Here is a 17675-nt window from a genome sequence, read left to right on the forward strand (position 1 = left end):
AATGCTACCAGTATCTTGGGTACGCTGCCTCGATGTGGTGCGTTGGGAGGCTATTTACAATTAGTTGTTAGTGTTATTATAAAAAACAAAGAAAATTAAATTAATAAACTAATCAACATATTAATTTCAAATCACGGAAGTATAAACCTTATGAAAGAAATTATAATCTTTCGATTATGCCATTAGTCGCTCGCGTGAATGCCCCGGAGAGAGATCCACGCCATTATTCATTTTATTAAAAGGAAGACATAACTTAACGTTCTGCTAGTTTCACTGTTGACACAGTTTTTTTATCTCGAAAAGCGATCTGGTAATTAGATTTTATAGTTGGTCTTGGGCATTCTCACAGTTTTACGGTACTGCATAGTCGCTCGTTAAATCTCCGTTGATGTATTTATAGTTTGACCAAAGAGTTCTTTTAAGTAGGTACACTTTAAACACCTTGGGAATTTTTATTCTGTGGTTTTTATTTTGTGTAACTTCATTAATCAATATTTTTTAAACACGAAGCATGCTGTGGTTGGCTCTAAATGTAAGAACAGTTAGCTGTAATCCACTAGTGTAATGTATCGAAATATTTCGCTGTATCTTATGTTGGTGATCCGAAATAAATAAATAAATAATAAAATAAATAAATTTAAAACATTTATCAATTAGTTACTACTGTTCTTAACTGCAATACCTTCAAATTAATTTTATTTAGAGAAATGATTGTAAAATATATGTTTTACTAAGATATTGTATAACGTTCTAGTGGTAAAAATTAACTGATAAACAGCTTCAGCGCTATAATGAAATACATCATCATCATCATCATCAGCCGTTAACTATCCACTGATGATAATATACCTTACCCATAAGGGGAGTTTTGCTAGTAGTTGCCACGCTTGGCAAGCTGGTTGGCAACCACTCTTGAAGTCTTTTTTTGAAATACAATTTAATGACATTTTAAATACATTTTCAACCTCTAAATATCGATAGAGCAGAGCTTTCAAATATCAAAAGCAATGTCACGCAGTACCTACATGACGTCGTCAGTTCGCGCCATTCTCGTTAGCGTAAAACCTATCTGTCGATCAGGGAGCTTGTTAAAACTTGTGCGTTGGATAGAAAAAAAAAAGTTTTAATGACCAACGAGATAGGTAAACACGATCAAAAGAGATGCGCGACATTTCCCTTGAATGCTTATTACGAGTGAAATAGAAGGCGTCAGGGGATTTCCGAGCGAGAAATAAAAGATGGAAATTATAAAGAGATTTCGCGTCAGTTAAGTTTAGTGGGCCGTGTTGTGTTGCCAGCCAAAGGAATATTTCCTTGATGAGATATAATTTGTTTTGCGTTATTTCGTTGAATTAAAATGACGAATTTGGATAGATCACTTATTTTATAACGATTGTTTAATGAGCGTCTGCTACTATGTTTTTTTTTTTAAGTTATCAGTTTAATATCTGTATTGATGATAGGTTAATCAATCAGATTAGGTTCGGTTGTTTTATATTTATATATATATTTTTTATACAACTTAAAATGGCAAACAAGCTGACGGCCCACCTGATGGAAAGTGGTAACCGTCGCCTATAGACATGAGCAGTACCATGGACATAACAGAGTGTACTGTTTCGCCCATGATACTCCCCATGTGTTGCCATTCCTGAGGGCTCAGGTGTTATTCCTCTGTACCCAGTAAATTCACGCCATATCCCACCCTTCAAACCGAAACACAGCCATGCAAACACAACTGCTTCACGGTTGAAACACGAATGGAACAGAGGTACTCAAGCAATCGACTTTTGTACAAAGTCTTCCTCTGGCTCCTCTCCTTATATATATAGGCATTATGAGGTTACAAATAAACAAATTCACTTTCACATTTATAATATTAGTAAGGATGTGAAAGTGAGTTTGTTTGTTACCTTTTATTTTCTTAACAGCTTAATCAATCACTACGAAATTTGGTACATATATATTGTATAGACTCTAGACAGTCTGCTATCGAAGGATTCTCGGATACTTCTGTCATATTGCTCGTCGACAGTCCGACAATTTGGACAATAAATGCGAAATAGTTGTAGGCAAGATAGAGGAGGGAAAAGACCACGCGGATGACCACCTAGTCGATGGTCGGACCAAGCAACAGCCGTTATGGGACTATTAATTGGAGCTGCCTTGCGAGAGGCTGAAGATCGTGCGAAATGGAGAAATATCATAAGAGAGGCAAGAGACACCTTTTAAGATTATGACCTTAAGTAATGTAGTGGACGAAGAGAGAGATATTGTATAATATGAAGAAGAACAAATGTTATTTTTTATATCGTTTAGTAAACACAACCAAGATACGTGAACGAAGTCGCTGGTAAAAGCTAATAAATGAATATTCCAACCACATCTATGCATCCAAGCTCTCCGTATTTTAATAATGTATTAAGTTTGCTACCTTCGTTTGAGAAAAGAGATGTTTATATGGATGTAGCCAATATATTAAAGGGGTGCCCGCTTACAACGCTCCGACGCAGTCCCCAAGGACTAAGAAGTGTGACAAAGTGTGACATTCCGAGTGGGTGATTACTAAGAGCTAAATTATACAACGTACAGAGGTGAATTCGTGGCGCAGCGTTATACATTAATTAGCTACATTTGTAAAGATTTATATATATCTGCGCAATAAACTGAAGTCAGCAAATTCTGTATATTTCTCTAAAATTCTATAAAATAAATTCATCAATTACATTTCATTCTAACATTAAAACGTGATGGAATAAAATAGAATTGCTTATTTAGCAAGAGCGATTTATTCTTTTAGAATTTATAGCTGTTTTAATAAGATAATTAACAAAAAAAAAAAGTACAAAAAACTAAACAATGTAATTGTTTAGTATTAAAGACTAAACAATTTTTCCTTTTTATGTTATAATTTTAAACAACCCATGACATAAATATTAAATAAGTATAGAAAACCTGGATGTATGCAAAAGTTCATAGGATCTACGGTTCGAGCCGGAAAAGTTAAATTAACTCAATTCCAATATTTTAATAAAATTATACTGATTTCAAAATTCATTGATATCAAATTCTTGAATTATATTTAGAGATTTAACAGAGCAAGCACAGTTTAGAATGGTTTAGTTTAATTAATTGATAATTGAGTATTTTCAAGTTTAGCTTTTTCACCTATGTGGATGGATGATGGATGAGTTCATCATCATTGCATAGAAAAACCTCTTAAACTCTATGTATTTTATCATCGTCATCATATCAGCCGTTAATAGTATACCAATTGAAATCATTTCTTTTTTGTTTGTGGAACAATCTTTTCATTTTCATACAATTATTATTATGTAAGTCTGCTTGCAAACGATCAATTTCAATTTACAAATTATATAGTACACGTATCAAACTCAAATTTATTCTTACTGTATCATAATAGCAAGGGAGAGGACTTTTGTACAAAGTCTCACCAGAGGGAGACTTTGTACAAAAGTCGATTTCTTGGGTACCTCTGTCCCATTCGTGTTTCTACCGTGAAGCAGTTGTGTTTGCATGGCTGTGTTTCGGTTTGAAGGGTGGGATATGGCGTGAATTTATAGGGTACAGAGGAATAACACCCGAGTCCTCAGGATTGGCAACGCATGGGGGTATCATGGGCGAAACAGTATATGTTATGTCCATGGTACTGCTCATGTCTACAGGCGACGTATACCACTTTCCATCAGGTGGGCCGTTAGCTTGTTTGCCATTCTAAATTGTATAAAAAAAGCAAAAAAATTTCAAAACAACCATACAGTAGTTTCTTCAAGGACAGAAACGCGTACGTAATGCCCCTGGTATTGCAGACGTTCTTAGGCTACGGTAACAGCTTACCATCAGATAGGCCGTATGCTTTTATGCCACCTCAGTGATGTAAAAAAAAATTGGCAAAACAACTTTTTAATTTAACCTCTGAACAAAAAATATTGTGACATAAAATCGAAATACAGCGATTCCTTTTAACCGCGTACCTAACTAAATACTCCGAATCTTGTATGCAAAAGCCTTGGGGTCAATCAAATTTGCTGGGGAGATGTGACCCCTTAAAATTAGGGGCGGAGGGGGGGTTGAATTACGTCCTTTTTCTTGTACCAATATTAAAGAGAGCCGGCACAGTATTAAACCTCTTCTGTGAGTAATGCGTATCATTTTTTCGCCTTCCACCTTTTACGGAGGAGCTCGGGGCTTTATTAAAATTTATAAACATGTAATACGCTATCAATAGAGCTCGAGTGTTTGAGGATTTATTATTATCTTACAATAATATCGTATTCATTCTATTTTAAGCGTAGAAGAATAAAAATTTGCTCGTTGTACTAAAAATAGGCGAGTTGCGATTAGGTATTAGGTGTTTCGGTATTCGGTATTTTGTCAACTAGATCCTTCATGTATAGTTGAGCGTCATCACCGTCATAATTGACATCATTATCATCTTCGTCGTCATCCTCATCATCATTATTTACCAATTCCCACATCAAAGAATTGATCGATTCGATCAATCTCCTTCAACATTCACTATTTCGATATATTTTGGATAACAATTACCTTTTTTTTATTACCAGGTCATCTTTCCACATCATCTATGACTTTTTTTATAGGTTATTTTATAATCCAATGGTCCTCATCCCTGCATATCTTTGTACTACAAATTTGTCTTTTGGCCTAGATGTCGCTGATTGTCGATGATTGCTGAACATATTTGAATTAACTATATAAATACGCAAGTTTACTCACGAGTTTACCCGCGTACATTAATATACACAGTTTAATATATACATGTATATGTTAAATTAGTATATAACCTATACGTGTGCCAAATTTCATTCGAATCCATTCAGCCGTTTAAGTAGTATTGAGCACCAAAATATACAAACAAGTGAACATCTAACAATTTTTACAGGCTGTTTATAAAATATGCTAGTTCTTGTTGTTATATATCATTATTTATTAATCATATTAAATTGTAAATAAAAATGCTGTCTGTTGACTTGATGTTCACCAGAGGGAGACTTTGTACAAAAGTCGTACCTCTGTCCCATTCGTGTTTCAACCGTGAAGCAGTTGTGTTTGCATGGCTATGTTTCAGTTTGAAGGGTGGGATATGGCGTGAATTTACTGGGTACAGAGGAATAACACCTGAGTCCTCAGGAATGGCAACGCATTGGGGGTATCATGGGCGAAACAGTACACTCTATTATGTTCATGGTACTGCTCATGTCTATAGGCGACGGTTATCACTTTAAATCAGGTGGGCCGTCAGCTTGTTTGCCATTCTAAGTTCTAGGTATAAAAAAAAGAAAAAAAAAAATAAATATATATATATATAATTCACGTTTATAATATTAGTAGGAGAATTAATATGTACATAAGTAACTTTAGTGAACAATGATTTAGAATTAATGTACTGTTTAGCTTAATATCCAGCATCAAAATTCAGTGCAGCCGATCTCTCATGTGTGACCACGTGACACGTGTTATGCGTTACAAACATTATAGGGACCCCTAGTTTATATTTAGAGTCGCACTCTGTATCAAGTGAATTTAAGCTCTTAGTAGAATGCGTTAGGAATAAATTTACGTTGAATTTTTTTTTACTACAATTAAAAAAATTTTTACTGGAATACATTCTTTTTTTTTCAATAAATGACCTTTTTAAAATAATGAAATGTATGTATCTAATTGTATAAATACTTATAATTCAGTTATATTGTATACCATTTATAATATTTTTTAACTTATTATGGATTTGTTTAGTTCCGTTACCATTAGTATATCGTCATAGTCGTAGAATACTGACGGATCTTTATATGTAATCTTTGTCAGATCCGTCAGTATTCTACGACTATGACGATATGTGCGACTGCCAATATTTATGGATTGACTCCTATTAGACTATTAATATATGTAAGCCACGAAAAAGTAACTAGCAAGTGCTGAGGCAAAATTTGCATGCCTTTAGATAAGGCGAAATGTGTAGCTCGTTATCATTTAAGATCATTTGTACCACATTTCGAGCAAACAAATTATTATTATTACTATATATAGTTGGAGTTTGGTTTATTTTTTTTCATAAAAATGGCAAATAGTAACTTTGTACAAAAGTCGAGCTTATGCTCTCATTCGTGTTTCAAAAAAACTGTGTTTCGGTTTGAATAGGATATCGTAGTGAATTTGTACAGTGGAATAACACCTGAGTCCTGATTTAAACTTCAAAAAATTCTTATGTCCATGGTACTTATATCTATGAATCTTCATTTCCAAACAGCTTATTTGCCATTCTAAGTTGTAAAAAACGGAACGTCCGATCAATAAATATTTTACGCCCATGATCACCCTCACATTAGAAGGACAAGTTAGATTTGTTATTTAGATTACATTTTGAATTACAAAAACTTTTTCATTGGATTTTTAATATGTATATGTACCATAAAATATGTACCTTATGGCAGTCTATGAGAGAGGCTTATGTTCAGCAGTGGATAGATGGTTGAGATAATGGTAATATGTACCATAACACTATCAGTCATTTTCTAAATAGAATCCTTTACAACTTATCAACTGTACTTGATATATATTGAAATAATGGATGGGGAACCGATGTGGAACAAAGATTCTTGACTGGTGATCTTATACAGGCAAACGCAGTGTATGACGATCCCACGCAAGATGGAATGACAATCTCAAATGCATTGCAGGAAATCAATGAATGCAGGTGGCTCAGGTCCGTTCCTTATGGCAATCTATAGGGGAGGTCTATATTCAACAGTGGACATGATGTTGTATGGATGATAACATTTCGTCATAGTCGTAGAATACTGACGGATCTTTATATGTAATATTTGTCACATCCGTCAGTATTCTACGACTATGACGATTTGTCACAAAAAAAGTAAATCTTCTGCACGGCAGGATTATACCATGGTGTTTAAAAGAACTTCTATTGTTTGACCTGAACTTTTTTGGAATTGTCAGTATTGAAAAAATGTCAAATAGTAACTTACGTGAGCTATGCTCCCATAAAAAACAGCAAGTAATACCTACGAGCGATTGCCTAAAATTAATTTAAACTTCAAAAAATTCTTAATAAGCGCCTAATTGAATCTTCATTTCCAAACAGTCCCATAATAAACGGAACGTCCGTAATAAATATTTTACGGTGCCTCAATTAGGGACAAGTTAGATTTGAAACTCGATCACATTTCGTTTTCATTTGATCAATTCATGAATAAAATATGTACTGTGCACTGGCTGTTGGCGAGCCGAACTTATTTACTCGACTCGATTCGATTACGATTCGATCACGATTCCACCGAGAACTAAGTTAGTGGTGCAGTCGACGAAGAATCCGGTGGTAAGATCGTAAAGAAATGAATAAACTGGGTAGAAGAGGCGTTCCCAGTGAATTCTAGATAATAACTGTGTTTACGCACTGACGACTCGCGTCCAACTCATGTCCTACTCGTATTAAGTAAGGTGGATAATATTATATAGTAATATCTATATATTTTAGTTACAATATATATATATATATATATATATATATATATTGCGACCAGCAAGAATCATAATACGTTTACATCAATACATACATACATATCCTTCAAACGTTACGTTTACATCGATCGTAATCAATTATTATAAATATATATACATATATAAATACCATCAATAGTTTTTATAATTTGTCTTTTTTCCTTAACCCTAAGTATATATTTACAATATATATTTATATTTATTGAATTTATGCGAGTGTCACTTCCACCTGAATATTTATTCTCATGTAAAAACTAGAATATATGTATCACATGTGCAAAAATGGGATACATCGAAGGAACGTATCACCTCCAACAATTCATATCCATCAGACAGTAGGACGCGTTATCTGTGAAAATATTCCACTAGTTTTTTGTTTGAAAAAAAAATACACATAAACACATCCATGACTGAATTCCCAATGGGATTTGCAGTGGCATTTGTTGACTATTACCGTTTTTATTTATGGGTTACTATTTATCTATCTTCACGCTATATCTTTTGCAGGATAAGTAGAGATAGGCATTACACTTTTCTTTTGAATTTAACCTTACAGGTTTCTCTGTTTGAATTGTAAATTATTTTCTTTACTCTTCAATTACATTTAACATATATTACTATATCAAATATATAATATATATATATATATATATATATATATATATATATATATATATATATATATATATATATATATATCAGGTAGACCTCCACGTGGTCCACCCTGAAAACCATCGTGCTAAATGCCAGGTGTATTCATAACAATAGGCTAACTGACCTACCTTCTCATTCTCACTTATCACCCCTCACTGGGCTACCCTTTCATTATCATCCATTAAAAAAACATCGTAGTGTGTTTTTCAAGGCATTTTCTTCCACGCACAACCATTCTTTGGAATCAACTTCTAGCAGCAGTATTTCCGAACCGATACGACAACATAACCTTCAAGAAAAGAGTATATTCCTTTATAAAAGGCCGGCAGCACACCTGCAATGCCGCTGGTGTTGTGGGTGATCATGGGCGGCGGTAGTCACTTACCATCAGGTGAGCCGCATGCTTGTTTGCCCCCTGTGTTGTAAAAAAAATTAAACTATAATGTAACAAAAAAACAAACTTACTTTTTTTTTGCAAAAATAAACATAAAATAATCACAAATATCAACACTTTTTACAAATTGCAATAGTAAGAAGCGATTAATAATCATTGTCTATAAACGTCAACATCATAAAATATACTGTGACGCCATTCAAGCATTACAATTTCTGCAAAGACTATGGTGTCATTCTTCCGTTTGTACTAGTAAATTCAGTGCCATATTCCATCGAAACAGCTGTTCGGCGGCCCGAATGGGACAGGGTCGTGTTAGCAGATAACTGTTGCTCTCTTTAATAAAAAAAAAACAGTAAATAAAGGTTATTTTATTAAATATATACTATTTATTTATTAAATATAATAAAATATATATATATATATATATATATATTTATATATATATATATATTTATATATATATATATATATATATATATATATGTATATATATATATATGTTTACGACTATAATAGTGAAGAGGGTACTTAGTCATTCAATGTAACGTTCTTAAAGTATATAGATTAAATTAAATAAATATAATAAAAATTGACACAAAATTCATTTTTTATCCAATTCGAACTTACGACCTTCTGAGTCGTAAACCGCAAACATACAATACGACGCTGTTGAAAAATTATTAAAAAAAAATCTAATAAATTTATACCATATTATAGAACAGTAATTATTACCTAGACGTCTTCTAAATTTAAAAATATTGTAACTGTAACTGTGTGTGTGTGTGTGTGTGTGTGTGTGTGTGTGTGTGTGTGTGTGTGTGTACAACAAACTTTAGTTGCTATTAATAAAAAAACATCTCGTATAATCATTCAAGTGTAGTAACATCCTTTGACACGTGTAGCTACTAGAGCGCGCGCGTCCATACGCACCACCGAACTGAAAAGCTGTCTATGATTTATTTAAACTTACGTAGATCCGTTATCTGCCACCTTGCGTTATCTTATTGCGTGTTCCCTAAATAATTAATGCAATATAGGGCATCGATTGTGAGGTGACGGGAGGGCGCGGGGCGGGCACAGGGGCGCGGGGGTGCGCGCGGCGCACGCACGCGATTGGCTGTCAAGCCTGCGTGAGTGCGTACCTCCCCGCGTGCGTATACCCTCGCCCGCCCGTCCTCAGTCGCCATTCGACCTTCGCGCGAGTGAGACGTGCCGCGACGCGATACAAGTGACGTACGAACACCGCGTCCGCTCCCTCCCGTCAATAGAGCCTCACTCGAAGTTTAATTTAAACTGGGACTAATTTATCTGTCCATATGGTTCATCTCGTAGATATATTGCGTTCAGCAAAAGTTGAATATCCACCGCCTGTTATTGTAAGTAAACAAATTGGCATTTAAACATACGAAAAGTGACTTTTTCTTTTTGTTTTGTACTTACTTTTTGTTTTTTTTTTTTCTGTCGTTCTTTTTTATGTTATTTTTTTTTTTATTTTCAGATTAAAGTTTGCTGAGTTTTGTCAGTTTGTTGAAGGATTTATAACGTGCCTCACTGGTGAACATGAAATGTGGCGGTCTTCCCATTGTTTATATTGTTTACCGTGCGTGTTTACATTAGTTTGTTTTGATTGAGGACTATTTAACGTTTGTTTAAAAGACAACTTAAGATATTGAGACCCAATTGTTAAGTTTGACAATTCTACTCGCATTTTGTTTTGTAATCGAAATATTTCAATTCGTTTAAATAAAATGGAATTGAATAAAATATTGTTTTGTTTCTTTTTTTGTTTTCCTTTTACACTACTTATTAATACATGCTACTTTTAAAGTGTGTAAAGTTTTATAAAATTACGAATAGTGCTCTCAACTTATTTTGCGTGACAATGATAACTTGATTGACTGAGATAAAAATGTCTTTCTTCAGACAAAATACTAGAGTATTTGGTCTATTGGCATATGTCATTTCATGATTTTTGATAAATCAGGTGTCAAGATGTAAACATTAAAAAAAAATACCTTTACATTTATTACACAACAATCTATATTTCTATTCAAAGTTCCAGAATTAAAAAAATTGTTATTAGGAAAAATTATTATAGTAAATGATACAGTCTTAATTATTAAAAATTTAATAGAGAATGTATTTATTAGATTTTATTTTTGTTTCGAAATATAAATTTAGTATAACTACAACAATAACTAATTGTATAATAAATCAAAACTATTTTTGTTATAGCAATTAATATGAATTTATAAATTATTACTATTGTACATAAATATAAATTATTAGATTGTAAGTAATAATAAATAATCAGATGATCCTTCCCTTTATTTCAATTATTATTTGGGGTCGGCGTAATATGATTTCATCCATATTACTAAAGGTAAATTTAAAGTTAATAATAAATAAATATAAAACATAGTTATCACAAATATATTTTATCGTATTAATATATAAATTATAAAAGAACGAAATAAAATACTTTATTTATATTTTACAAAATAGATAATGAAAAAAATAAAATAAGACAACCTTATTGCTTCGAGCAGTCTTTTTAAGTATTTATTTTTATATTTTATATAAAAATAAATAAATATATATATATATACTCGTATAATACTTTTAATTATGTTATATTAACTTGTTACAAGTTTTTTAAAATATAAACAGTATTTCTAATGACATTACAATATATACCTACATCATAATATATCTAGTTAAATCGAAATTAAAAGTTATAAATAACCTTTTCTTTTAACCCAAAATATTGTTTATTTAAAAAGTAAAGTAAAGGATATGAGAGATTTTTATGTGAGAACACAGATTATTAATACTTGGCGGAAATGAGAATTCATTTTTATAAAAGAAAGAAAAAAATTTAGAATATAATACTAGTGTTACAAAAATGAAACAATTTTTTAATGTTTTTTTTTTTTAATACACTACTGAGTTTACAGACAAAAATCAATCGAACACTTTATCTATGAACAATCATATTTAAATTGTGGAACACGTAACGGCCAACCCTATTTCGTCAATCCATTAAACTCTCCCCACATTATAGGACCTCTGGCCCGTATAAGGTGTTAGCACGTCGTTTCCTTATAACCCTAACATGCCATCTAGCGTTATGGATTCGAAGACTGGACGGAAAATATAAAAAAAAAAGTTTTATCAAGCCCCGCAAACGAAACTTGTAAAAGAATATCCCTTTTCGTATGCCCCATTACCTCGCTCGGTTTTGTTGGTAAACTTCATTTTTTCCACAACTTTCCTGCTAATATCTTTAGGTGAGGACTGGGAACGGCTAATTTTCAGGTGCTTATGTGTCTCATTATTATTCTTTTGTTCTCCTTCGGTATCTTTTCCAATTATATTACTTTTGGGATAAAAAATTTGAACACTTAATTTTTAATGGCAAACAGTTGTACAAGTTTTGAATAGAAACGTCTTTATTTAGATCAACTTTTATCATAATTATTATTACACTGTAATTTTTTATGATTTTTACTCTTACATTTTCAAAATTACAAATGTAACAGTTGCAGGAAAATAATTTCCATATTATGCGAACATTAAAGTATGTTGCGAAATAAATTCAATGATCCTTCGATGAACTTTAAAGCAATACAAAATCTCTTTGTTTTACTAATGCATATACATAATTTTATTTTTAATATATAGGTATATATGAACTGGCATACTTTACGTTTGTTAAATATACATTACTGATTAATCTAAAAATCTATAATCTAAAAATAATTCACCACATTATATAATTTCCTTCATTTTTTATTTCATTAACTAGGCATACGTTTTGTCGTTTTAAAATTTCGGTTCTATATAAACATTTTGAATGGTAGCAGTCTTTAAAGTTTTTCATATATATATATATATATATATTGGATATAATGCTGACGAATTTTTTTGTGAAGATCTTAGTAGAAAACATGATCTTGGAATACTCGTGTGTACCGTTGCATGCAATATCAGTGATTATTATTGTGGCCGAATTAAAATTAACACTAAAGATTGTCTCTTGTTGAACTCAAAAGCGTGGGACGTTGAGGCAAACATAAAGAGAACTTTTGACCGTGAACAAAATGTTCCACGTTTAGGCTTTAGGTACAAAACAGTTCGCCCCGGGCATAATTTCATTAAATTACCTACTTACTTAATAAATCCTGTTTAAGTTCACGGATTGGATACTGGATTCGTAATTTATGATCGGTTTTACTTCTCAACAAAAGCTAATAATTTGTTTCAGAAATTTCTTGTTGGAACCACATCGCATCGGCTCGAACTTTGCCAATTTAATGTGTTAAATTGATATTGTGTGTTTGACTTTATGCCGGTTTCGTGATATTAAATTAAACCCTATTAGTGGAAGTATTTTGTGGAACGAAAGATAATAATTTGGAAAGGAGAGGAAATTAGTGTTACTTCATGCAAATGCATCAACGTTGCTCAAAGTATTTAAATAAAATCGTGGGTTCAGTTGAACCAGTTCTGCTTTCTTCTCAGTGGTGCCAGTTTATGAAATCAAATATACTTGCTACATTTAAAATATTTCGCCCTCTATTCTAATGCTCCAACTAGTTTGACGCTGTATGGAGTAAAATTTAACGTCATCGCCATCCTTGTAATGGAGTGTTGTGCAAGTGAAATGAGAAATTAACGTGAGTACGTAAGAAAAAGTTTAGTTTTGCTCTTAATTAGTATTCGTCTATAAGTGTAAGTAAATGTTTTGTTCCAAAGAAATATGGATCAATTGTTGTATTAGCCATTAACTGTCCAATGCTGAACATAGCTTCCTCCATAAGGGCGTTTTTGTCAGTAATTGCTTGGGAACTGCAGTTTGGCTTTTGGTGAGGTTTAAAAGGGATGTTGCTGCCCATCCCTCAGTCATAAGTTCTCTTAGTCAGTTCCTATGATCAATGGATTAATTAGCAACAAAAAATTTTGAAACTTTCGTACGGGGCATTAGTAGGCTAACTTTTTGTCATTTAGTAATTGTCATTTAGTAATTTGTCAAGTTAATATGGAGATTCAAATTTTTTCGATCGATCTATATTCCTTTAAGAAAAGTGTTTTACAAGTGTAAAAAATTCAAAATTTAAAAGAATGCTAATAGTTTATAGTTTTAGTCTGAAATTTCCATAGTAAAAAATTGAGTTTGATTCTCCATTCTTTGGATTTTCGGTCTGATCCGGTGCTTAGATTTGTGTAATAAAATGACAGTCACAAAGATCGATATCAATTAAAAAAACATGCTAAGCCATTACCGTGTTTTTCATGAATTATGAAATAACAAACAAACTGACCGCCCATCTTATGGAAAATTCTTTTTATTTAGAATCTCTCTGGATTCAGTAATCGGAATATGTTTTAGACTTTGTCTGATGTTGGTGTTTCCCTTGTATCTAAGTTTTTCGTATGAGTATTATGTGTATGTTCTTTTTTAATTACTATTTTAATCTAATATTGTTCATTACGTTGGACCGTCAGTTAATTTCTCTAATATTCCTGTTTACAGTCGTTTAATAGATAACGCCATATGGTGTTAAGTCCGCCATTTACACATTCTAAATGTTTATATTTAGTTTAGTTTAGTTTAGTTTAATAAATAAAAATAGTAACCGTCGACTATAGATATGAATAATACCATAGATATCACATATACTCCGATACCCATAATATCCTTGATTCATTACCTTTCCTAAGGACTTAAGTATTATGCCTACGTATCCTTTAATTTCACTACAATATCCCATCGTTCCAACTGAAATACGGCCATGCAACAAGCACAGATACTATGAGAACTCTTAATACTTAGCCTTTCCTGGAGTTAGGGTGTAATCACGTAATTTGACTAACATATCTCGCCTTTCAAGTCGAAAGACAACCATAAAACCAGAGTTGCTTAGTGGCAAAAATACGGATAGGACAGAACTATTAAAATTGTTTTTTTTTTTTTTTTAGAAAATCCCCCTCTATATAAAGATAACGTAATCCAGAAAACTTATAACCATATTTCACTGTTGAAACTAAAAAAAATGTACGCCTATAACTGTAGGCATAAAAAATATATACACAAATCAGCCAGCCTGCAAATGCGCCGCCAAAGTTGTTCATATTAAATAAGGGTCATGTGTTTTTATGAAAATAGTTCATAAACAACAACACGGTTATGTTAATATTGCAGGCTGCCTCCGTACAAATACAGTCTGTTTGTCTTAGTAAAACAAATATTATCTAGTTATTGCTTTCTCGGCGTATAGACCAAATTTAATTACTTTTAGTATAAACTCCAATTACATCAGATAATGGTTAAATTTTAATATCTTACATATGTATAATAAAAACTCTTTTAGAGTTAAGTTTGCCTTTATACAGTTACTTACCTTTGTTATATTTTTATACATTATTAGTGTTACTAAAGTATTTATAGTGTTAATAAAGTGCTATTCCTCCGTACCCAGTACATTTACGCTTAATATTGTTTGCATGGCTGTGTTTCGGTTTGAAGGGTGGGATATGGCGTGAATTTACAGGGTACAGAGGAATAACACCTGAGTCCTCAGGAATGCTTCGCATGGGATGTATTATGGGCGAAACAGTATACTCTGTTATGTACATGATACTGCTCATGTACATAACATGCTATAGCCGACGCCCCGACGGTTAACACCTTCTATCAGGTGGGCTGTCAGCTTGTTTGCCATTCTAAGTTGTATAAAAAAAAAATCATGGCTAGGCTATTCATTGTTTGTGACTTTGAACTTCTATATTTATTCTTATTTGAATAAAATCGCTTTTGGCACGGTCTGTTTAAAATTCTATTCCAGACATACAGTTTACGATGTCATAAAGTATATGTGTTTATTGTATAATAAATAAAATACAGAATAAAATCAACTGCAGACAAATACCTAAGCTCGCGCTGCCGTCACAGCCGCCCAAGATTAAAGATCCGGAATGGTCCCAAAACTAGACGTGCTTTCTCGACAAAATTACACGCAGGTTAATTTAATGTCTACTTATGAAGAACAAAATACATAACGAGTCAATTCATTCAAATGCGTATGTGTATTTACTGAGTACAGAGAAATAACACCCGAGTCCTCAGGAATGGCAATGAATGGGGGAGTATCATGGGCGAAACAGAATATGTTATGTCCATGCTACTGCTTATGCCTATAGGCGACGGTTACCACTTTCCATTAGGTGGGCCGTCAGCTTGTTGCCCATTCTAAGTAGCTTAAAAAAAAAGAAAAAAGAGTGCTGATACAATTTACAATGTTATATGATATAATAATGAATATCGTCATAGTCGTAGAATACTGACGGATCTGACAAAGATTACATATAAAAATCCGTCAGTATTCTACGACTATGACGATATAAAGTTCGGATTAAAGCATTTACTGTCGGCACACAGCCACCTGATCTCAGTATATGACTTAATTAATTCCTCAAATATTATTCGTAATCCATCCCGCTCATGGAGTATATTGGACTGTATATATATTTAAAACAAATAAATTCCTTTCAGAAGTGTTGTCATACGCGTGACCTAGCAACAAGGTGTCATATTAAATGTGACTGCCTGTGACCGCTGAGTTATACAAGTTGACAATTAAACGCTGTCTTCAATGGACAGTGACATCGATTGTCCATTAATTTTGTTCAACCGTCACGACACAAATAAATACAGACAGACACAAATCGTTTATAACACGATATGCCTCTATATGTCTATTTCTAAAATTACTTTCAATCGACTTAAAAAACAGGTAGTTTTCAATACGGTTATTTTTTTTTTTATTATACAACTTAGAATGGAAAACAAGCTGACGGCCCACCTGATGGAAAGTGGTAACCATCGCCTCTATAGGCGATGGTTACCATCTAGGGACACTTTGTATAAAAGTCATTTACTTGAACACCTCTGTCCCATTCGTGTTTCTATTGTGAAGCAGTTGTGTTTGCATGGCTGTGTTTCGGCTTGAAGGGTGGGATATAGTAGTGAATTTACAGAGTACAGAGGAATAACATCTGAGTCCTCAAGAATGGCAACGCATGGGGGGTATAATGGGCGATATGCTGAATTTCCATCAGGTGGGCCGTCAGCTTGTTTGCCATTCTAAGTTGCATAAAAAAAAGAAAATGTTTGTTACTCTTTCTACTACTAACTACTGAATGTATTGGAATAAAATTTGGTATCATATCATATCAACCTTTAACTGTCCACTGCTGAACATACACCTCCCCCCATTGGAAGGTTTTGCCAGCAGTTGCCACGCTTGACAGGCGGATTGGCAACCGCAGTTAGGCTTTGACGATGTTTTAAGAGAGACGCTACTGCTAATCCTTCAATTATCAAGTTTCCTTAGTCGCCTCTTACGATACTCATGGTAAAGGAAGAAATAACGTATTCTATGCCGGGACCACACGGTAAATTTGATATACATGTGGGTTATAAGCAAATGGCATACTCTATATACTAATTTCTGCGAGCAAAGCTGCAGGATACATCTAGTCATGTTTCTAGTTACATCTCTAGTAAATAACAATACTATTTTGATATATTTTATGAATGCGTGTATGTTTTTTTTTTTTAAATAAAGCAATTAAAACGTCCAAGCGTAGGTACCTAATGTTGTGGAGGTGTGCTGGCTATGTACTGCCCGCCCCGCCCACTGCAAGGCGCATGTATTTTTGTCTCTTTCTTACACGGTTTCAGCTAATTCGAATATTACAGTTTCAGGTAAATGTACTCGAATGTGAATATAGCTTATGTAATACTTAGTAATGTCATATTAAATTATATAAATGATTACTTGTGTTTGTATTGACAGAGACTGTAATACGTGATACAGATGTACCTATTCTAAATGCATTTTTTTGTACGTAATTTTGGAAAATGAATGGGCATTTTTTTTATTTCTTTTTTTATACAATTTGGAATAGCAAACAAGACAGCTCGCTCTAAATATCATCATTACTTGATTTTAAATATAAACACCAAATATGTGCCAATGTACATAAAAAAAGATGCAGGTGT

The 17675-nt window shown here is 32.9% G+C and overlaps 1 protein-coding gene and 1 long non-coding RNA gene across 2 annotated transcripts in view; both read left to right on the top strand.

Annotated features, from left to right (window-relative positions):
* Positions 1 to 17675, top strand: part of LOC113519268 (CUGBP Elav-like family member 3-B) — a 981529-nt gene that overhangs the window by 655838 nt on the left and 308016 nt on the right. The window lies entirely within an intron of this gene.
* On the top strand, positions 9559 to 10374 carry LOC128201529 (uncharacterized). The gene is made up of 2 exons (XR_008253273.1): positions 9559 to 9984; positions 10107 to 10374. It is a non-coding gene; the product is annotated as an uncharacterized LOC128201529 (long non-coding RNA).

This window comes from Galleria mellonella, unplaced genomic scaffold, assembly GCF_026898425.1.
Source record: "Galleria mellonella isolate WM207_F2 unplaced genomic scaffold, CSIRO_AGI_GalMel_v1 utg537, whole genome shotgun sequence".
In the NCBI taxonomy this organism is placed as follows: domain Eukaryota; kingdom Metazoa; phylum Arthropoda; class Insecta; order Lepidoptera; family Pyralidae; genus Galleria; species Galleria mellonella.